Below are 7,438 nucleotides of genomic sequence, written 5' to 3' on the forward strand. Positions count from 1 at the left end.
GACCTTGATTATATCCCTCTTGAATTTAGAAAGATAAATCTAAAGAATAGATTTGATGTATTCCACACCAATGATTGAAAACCAAAAGAATTGTGGGATGACATCAAGAACATCATCTGGGAGGTGATGTTACTGGGCTCTCCAGAAGGAGACATAGCGGTGGTTGGGTCCCCAGCTCACTTTGCTCTCTGTAGCTCCACCTCTCCCTCCTCCTCCTCTTCCTCCTCCTCCCCTATGTGGACAGAGGCAGGTTGTGGTGGTAGCTGGAGAAAGCATCAACAGAGGATGGAGGAAAGAGGCAGCGGTGCCAGATCCTGGTACCCAGTGGGCCAGTGTTACCAGTCCTCTGCAGCCTCCTGGAGGTGTCTGGCAGCAGCCGAGTGCTTCCGCCACTCAGTGATGACATCCCTTTCCAAGTCAACTGGCCCAGCACCGAGTTCTCTCTGCCCACAACTGGAGTATTGTATAAAGAAGATAATTATGTCATCATGGCAACTGCACATAAAGAAAAATATAAATATATACTTCCCCCTTGTGACAGGTGGAGATGAGGAAGAAGAAAAGGATTATAAAGGACCTAATCCAAGAGAACTTTTGGAACAACTGTTTAAACAAAGCAGTTGTCCCTACAGAATTGAATCATATTAGACTTACAAAGCATGTCACAGAAAACACATTTGGCAGTACCATGAAGAAAAGGAAACTAGTCAGAAAGTAAATATTCATGAGTACTACCTTGGAAGTATATTGGCTAAGAACTTTCTATCTGAAAAAGAACAAAAAGTAGAGCAAAAATCAAAAGAGATTTCCACCAAAATTAGTAAAGGTCACATGACACCCTACTATCCTGTGGGAATGAGAAATGGCACACCTGGTAGTTTGAAGCAGAACTGGTCCAGATCAAGTACTGTGATGTATATATGTCATCCTGATTCAAAGCATGAAATTCTTTCAGTAGCTGAAGTTAAAACTTGTGAATATGAAGTGGTCATTTTGACACCACTTTTGTGCAGTCATCCTAAATATAGATTCAGAGCATCTCCTGTGAATGACAAATTTTGTCGATCACCATTTAAGCCCCTCACCCTGAGAAAATTGGAACAACAGGAAGAAATACTAAGGGTGCCTTTTAGAAGAAATAAAGAGGAAGATGTCAAATCAAGTAAAGAAGAGAGATTTCCAGCAATCCACAAGCCCATTACTATTGGCTCTCAGCCAATGCTTACTGTTGGAACAACCCACATATCCAAATTGACAGATGACCAACTCATAAAAGAGTTCCTTAGTGGTTGTTATTGTTTTCATGGAGGTGTTGGTTGGTGGAAATATGAATCTTCTATGGAAACATGTACTTCAATACCATGAGGACAAGGATACTGGGAAAACCTATGTGGTGGTGGAAACATGGAACCAAGAAGAGCATATTGAATGGGCTAAGAAGAACATGGCTAAGGCCTATCATCTTCAAGATGATGATACCCAGTCAGGATGGTGTCACATTTTTATGGGAATGGAGATATTTGTGATATAACTGACAAACCAAGACAGGTGACTGTAAAACTAAAGTATAAATAATGAGATTCTCCTTAGACCGTTACTGTATATATGTTAGAGTCTCATTCCTATCAGTATATTCTCAGAGTTGAATCTCCAGTGATCTGCAAAATATTGGATACAGCAGATGAAAATGGATTTCTTTCTCTCCCCAACTAAAGGATAATCAAGTTGGGGAAAAGATAAGATTATTGAAAGTCATGATGATTTTTCTTCAGTCATCATGTGTCTTGTTATAGAGTTCTCAGCCACTGGAACTCATCTTATTAAATAAAAAAAAAAAAAAAACCCTCACTGCCATCAAGTTGAACCTGACTCATAGCGACCCCTCCTTGGGTTTCTGGGGTGGTATCACTATGGAAGTAGATTGCCCAACCTTTCTTCTGAGGAGTGGTTGGTGGGTATGAACCACCAGCTTTCTGGTTAGCAGTCAAATGCCTTAGGCACTATGCTACCAGAGCTCCTAGACCTCATCTAAAGGATTGTATAAAAAGACTCTTATCTACTGTGTGAATATCTATGTGTATATAAGAGCTTACTGATAAACTTCTAAGGCAGAAAAAAAAAAAAAAAAGAACATCATTCATGAAGAAAACAAAAGGTCACTAAAAAGACAGGAAAGGAAGAAAAGACCAAAATGGATGTCAGAAAAGACTCTGAAACTTGCCCTTGAACGGAGAGCAGCTGAAGCAAATGGAAGAATTCACAGGATAAAAGAGCTGAAAACAAGATTTCAAAGAACAGCTCAAGAAGACAAAGTCAATTATTATAATGAAATGTGCAAAGACCTAGAGTTAGAAAATCAAAAGGGAAGAACATGCTCAGAATTTCTCAAGCTGAAAGAACTGAGGGGAAAAAAAGCCTCAACTTGCAATACTGAAAGATTCTATGGGCAATATATTGAATGATGCAGGAAGTAACAAAAGAAGATGGAAGGAACATACAGAGTCACTAAAAAGAACTGGTCGATGTTCATCCATTTCAGGAGGTGGCATATGATCAAGAACTAATGGTATTGAGGGAAGAAGTCAAAGCTGTACTGAAAGAATCGGTGAAAAACAAGGCTCTAGGAAATGATGGAATACCCATTGAGATATTTCAACAAATGGATGCCAGGAGGCACTGACTCAGGTATGCCAAGAGATTTGGAAGACAGCTACCTGGGCAACTGACTGGAAGAGGTCCATATTTGTATGCATTCCAAAGGTAATACCACAGAATGTGGAAATTATCGAACAATATCATTAATATCACACACAAGTAAAATCTTGCTAAAGGTAATTCAAAAATGGTTGCAGCAGTACACTGACAGAGAACTTCCAGAAATGCAAGCTGGATTCAGAAGAGGACGTGGAGTGAGGGATATCACAGATGATGTCAAATAGATCTTGGCTGAAAGCAAAGAACACTAGAAAGATGTTGACTTGTGTTTTATTGACTATGCAAAAGCATTCAGTTATGCGGATCATAACAAATTATGGATAACATTGAGAAGAATGGGAATTCTAGAACACTTAATTGTACTCATGAGGAACCTGTACATAGGCCACAAGGCTGTTGTTCAAACAGAGTAAGAGGATATTGCATGGTTTAAAATCAGGAAGGGAGAACGACAGGGTTGGGTCCTTTCACCATACTCATTCAAACTGTATGCTGAGCAAATAATCCAAGAAGCTGGACTATATGAATAAGAACGTGGCATCGGGACTGGAGGAACGCTCATTAACAACCTGCAACATGCAGACAACACGACTTTGCTTGCTGAAAAAGGATGACTTGAGGCACTTACTGATGAAAATTGAAGAATACAGTCTGCAGTATGGATTATGTCTCAATATAAAGAAAACAAAAATCCTCACAATTGGTCCAATAAGCAGCATCACAATAAATGGAGAAAAGACTGAAGTTGTCAAAGACTTTATATTACTTGGTTCTACAATCAACACAAATGGAAGCAGCAGTCAAGATATCAGACAACATTGCATTGGGCAAATCTGCTGCAAAAGACCTCTTTTGAGTGCTGAAGAGCAAAGATGTCTCTTTGAAGACTAAGGTACATCTAACCCAAGCCATGGTATTTTCAATCACCTCATATGCATTTGAGAGCTGAACAATGAATAAGGAAGACCAAAGAAGAGTTGATGCTTTTGAGTTGTGGTGCTGGCGAAGAATACTGAGAGTACCATGGACTGCTAAAAGAACTAACAAATCTGTCTGGAGGAAGTGCAGCCAGAGTGCTCCTTGGAGGTAAGAATGACCAGACTTCGTCTCACCTACTTTAGTCATGTTTTTCAGAAGGGACCGTTCTCTGGAGAAGGATATCATGTGGTAAAGTGGGGGGTCAACAAAAAAGAGGAAGGCCCTCAACAAGATGGACTGACACAGTGGCTGCAACGATGGGCTCAGGTATAGCAGGGATCATGAGGCTGGTGCAGGACCAGGCAGTGTTTCATTCTGTTGTACATAAGGTTGCTATGAGTTGGAGATGACTTGACAGCATGTAACAACAACATGTATCGAGTGCAAAATTAACCCTGCCTGACTTCTACATTTAGCCTATCCAGGTTCTTCTCCATCAGTTCATACTATGAACTTCTCCCACTGCAAATTCAGGATCTGGCCTGTATTTTTCCAAAAGGGTACTGTGACTATATCACCCTCAAGGAGGAGAGGATAATAAGATCAAGGAGTAAATAAGAAAAAAAAAGCAGCTGAGTCCCTATAAACTCTGTGGAGTTGCAGCTAGGGTCAAAACTCAACAGGCCCTTACTAATGTGCAAACACTACCACAGTCAAATTTAGGATCATACTTCCTACCAGGTTACACATGAGCCCAGAAATTTTGTGACCCAATTGGAATATGGAGTACAAAATCAAGGAGCTGGTAATTGTAAAACTCAAGGTGTTTTTGCCAGTATTGACTAGAAAACTGAAGCTGCGATGAAATCAGCAGAAAACAAATATCAAGCCTTTGGAAGGGGTCTTTGAAAACAGAAAGTAGGCTCACAGAAAATACCCACCAGTTTAAACGCTTCTACTTGATAACCGCAGGATAGATACACACTAGAAATATTCCAGAGGAGCTCTAGTGGCATAGTGGATAAGGCATTTGGCTGCTAACCAGAAGCTCAGCAGTTCAAGCTCACCAGCTACTCCATGGAGGGAAGATGGGGTGATCTACTTCTGTCTAGATTTACAGCCTCAGAAACCCAATGGGGATCTCTATGAGTTGGAATTGACTCAGTGGCAGTGAGTTTGGTTTTGGTTTAGAGATTATCTGTAGAGTAACCTAGAGGGTTGGAGCAGTGAAGTTTGGGTTTTTCATACATGTCAACAACTCAAAAAAGGATGTGATGAAGGGAAATTGGGTTTCCCAAGAGATTTACCCCCTTCTCTTCATGGATTTCTCCAAATTCATTCCACATTTTTCTTTTATGAACCCACTTCCCTTTATCTTTAATTCTCCAGGAATCCTTTAGTCTCACCCTTTATGCCAGATGAATCTGCGAAGAATGGAGAGATCCTCTGACTAGGATTCAGGACCCATTCCCACAAGAACAGTTCACCAGGTTAGTGGGGTAAGAAAAGTCCTGGATAGGATTCATTTCCACATATTTGTTCTCCACATGTATGGTTTCTTAAATTACATCTCTTTGTTAATGTCCATAGAGCTCCTCCATTTTCTCCTTCATCCCATTTTACTATGCAGGTGCTTGCCTGTATTTTTCTATAAGAACACCGTCATCTTATCAGTCTTCAAAGTTGTTGTTAGGTATTGTCAAGTCAATTCCAACTCACAGTGACCCTATGTACAACAGAGTGAAATGTTGCCCAGACCTACACCATCCTCAGAAATCATTGCTATATTTGAGCCCATTGTTGCAGCTTCAGTCCAACTCACTGAAGGACTTTCTCTTTTTTAGTGACCCTCTACTTTATCAAACGTGATGTTCTTCTCAAAGGATTCCTCCCTCCTGATAACATGTCCAAAATAAATGAGACAAAGTCTCACCATCCTCACTTCTAAGGAATATTCTGGTTGTACTTCATCCAAAACAGATTTGTTCATCCTCCTACTATTCTATCATATATGCAATATTCTTTGCCAACATCACAATAGAAATGCATCAATTCTTCTTTGGTCTTACTTATTCACTGTCCAGCTTTCACATGCATGTGAGGTGATAGAAAATACCACACCTCAAAGACACAGCTCAAAGTGATATCTTTGCCAACACCACAATTCAAATGCATCAATTCTTCTGCAGTCTTCCTTGTTCAGTGTCCAGCTTTCACTTGTCTATGTGGCAACTGAAAAGACAATGGCATGGGTCAGGCCCATCTTAATCTTCATAGTGACATCTTTCCTGTTTAACATTTTAAGGAGGTATTTTGCAGCAGATTTGCCTAATTCAATATGTTGTTTGATTTTTTGACTGCTGCTTCCATGTGCATTGCTTGTGGATCCAAATAAAATTAAATCCTTGACAACTTCAATCATTTCTCCATTTATCATGATGTTGCATACTGGTCCAGTTGTGAAGATTTTTGTTTTCTTTATGTTGAGGTGAAATCCAGACTGAAGATTGTAGTCTTTGATCTTCATCAGTAAGTGCTTCAAATCATCCTCACTTTCAGCAAGCAAAATTGTGCCATCTGCATATTGCAGGTTGTTGAGAAATCTTCCTACAATCCTGATGCCACATTGTTCTTCATATACTCCAGCTTCTTGGATTATCGGCCCAGCATACAAATTGCATAACTATAGGGAAAAGATACAGCCCTCAGACACAATTTTTCTGAATTTAAACCATGTAGTACCCCTTTTTTCGGAAGAAAGGTTGGGTAATCTACTTCCTTAGTGATACCGCTTCAGAAACCCAAGGAGGAGTCACTATGAGTCAGGTCTGACTCCACAGCAGTGAGTTTGGATTTTTTGGACCCCCTTGTTCTGTCAGAATGACTGCCTCTTGTTCTATGTGTTATTATTATGTGCTATTGAGTCAGACCTGACTCATAGCGATCCCTCCTTGGGTTTCCGAGGCAGTATCATGACAGTAGATTGCCCTACCTTCCTTCTGAGGAGTGGCTGGTGGACTTGAACTGCCAACCTTCTGGTTAGCAGTCAAGTGCCTTAGGCACCACGTTACAAGAGCTCCTTTGCTAATAATAAGCACAGTCAAATGTTCTGGAATTCTTATTATTTGCAATGTTATCAATACTTTATTATGATCCACCTAACTGAATGCTTTTAGATAGTCAATAAAACACAGGTAAATATTTTTCTGGTATTCTTTGCTTTCAGCCAATATTCACCTGACATCACCAACAGTATCTGTCATTATATGTCCTCTTCTGAATCCAGCTTGAATCTTTGGCAGTTCCATGTTGATGTACTGCTGCAACTGTTTTTTAGTTACTTTCAGCAAAATTTGACTTCCATGTGATAGTAATTTCCACATTCTGTTTGATCACCTTTCCTTGGAATGGGCACAAATATGGTTCTCTTCCTGTCAGCTGGCCAAGTAGCTGTCTTCCAAATTTCTTTGCAGAAATGAGTGAGCGCCTCCAGCATTGCACATCCATTAGTTGAAACATCTCAATGGATATCTGGCAATTTCTGGAGACTTGTTTCCCACCAATTCCTTCAGGGCAGCTTGGGCTTTTGCCTTCAGTACCATCAGTTCTTGATCATATGTTACCTCCTAAAATGGTTGAACATAAACCAATTCGTTTTGATACAGTGATTCCTTCCATCTTCTTTTGATGCTTCTTGCATCGTTCAATATTTTGCCCATGTTGTTGTTGTTGTTGTTGTTAAGTGCCATCGAGTCATTTCCGACTCATAGCGACCCCATGCACAGCAGAACGAAACACTGCCCTA

General features: G+C 40.1%; 1 pseudogene; it reads left to right on the forward strand.

Annotated features, from left to right (window-relative positions):
- LOC103211427 overlaps positions 1-1,713 on the forward strand; it is a 6,770-nt pseudogene extending 5,057 nt beyond the window's left edge.
- The last annotated feature ends 5,725 nt before the right edge of the window (positions 1,714-7,438 follow it).

Source organism: Orycteropus afer, unplaced genomic scaffold (genome assembly GCF_000298275.1).
Source record: "Orycteropus afer afer isolate SDZICR_OR568_19922 unplaced genomic scaffold, OryAfe1.0 scaffold00739, whole genome shotgun sequence".
NCBI lineage: Eukaryota > Metazoa > Chordata > Mammalia > Tubulidentata > Orycteropodidae > Orycteropus > Orycteropus afer.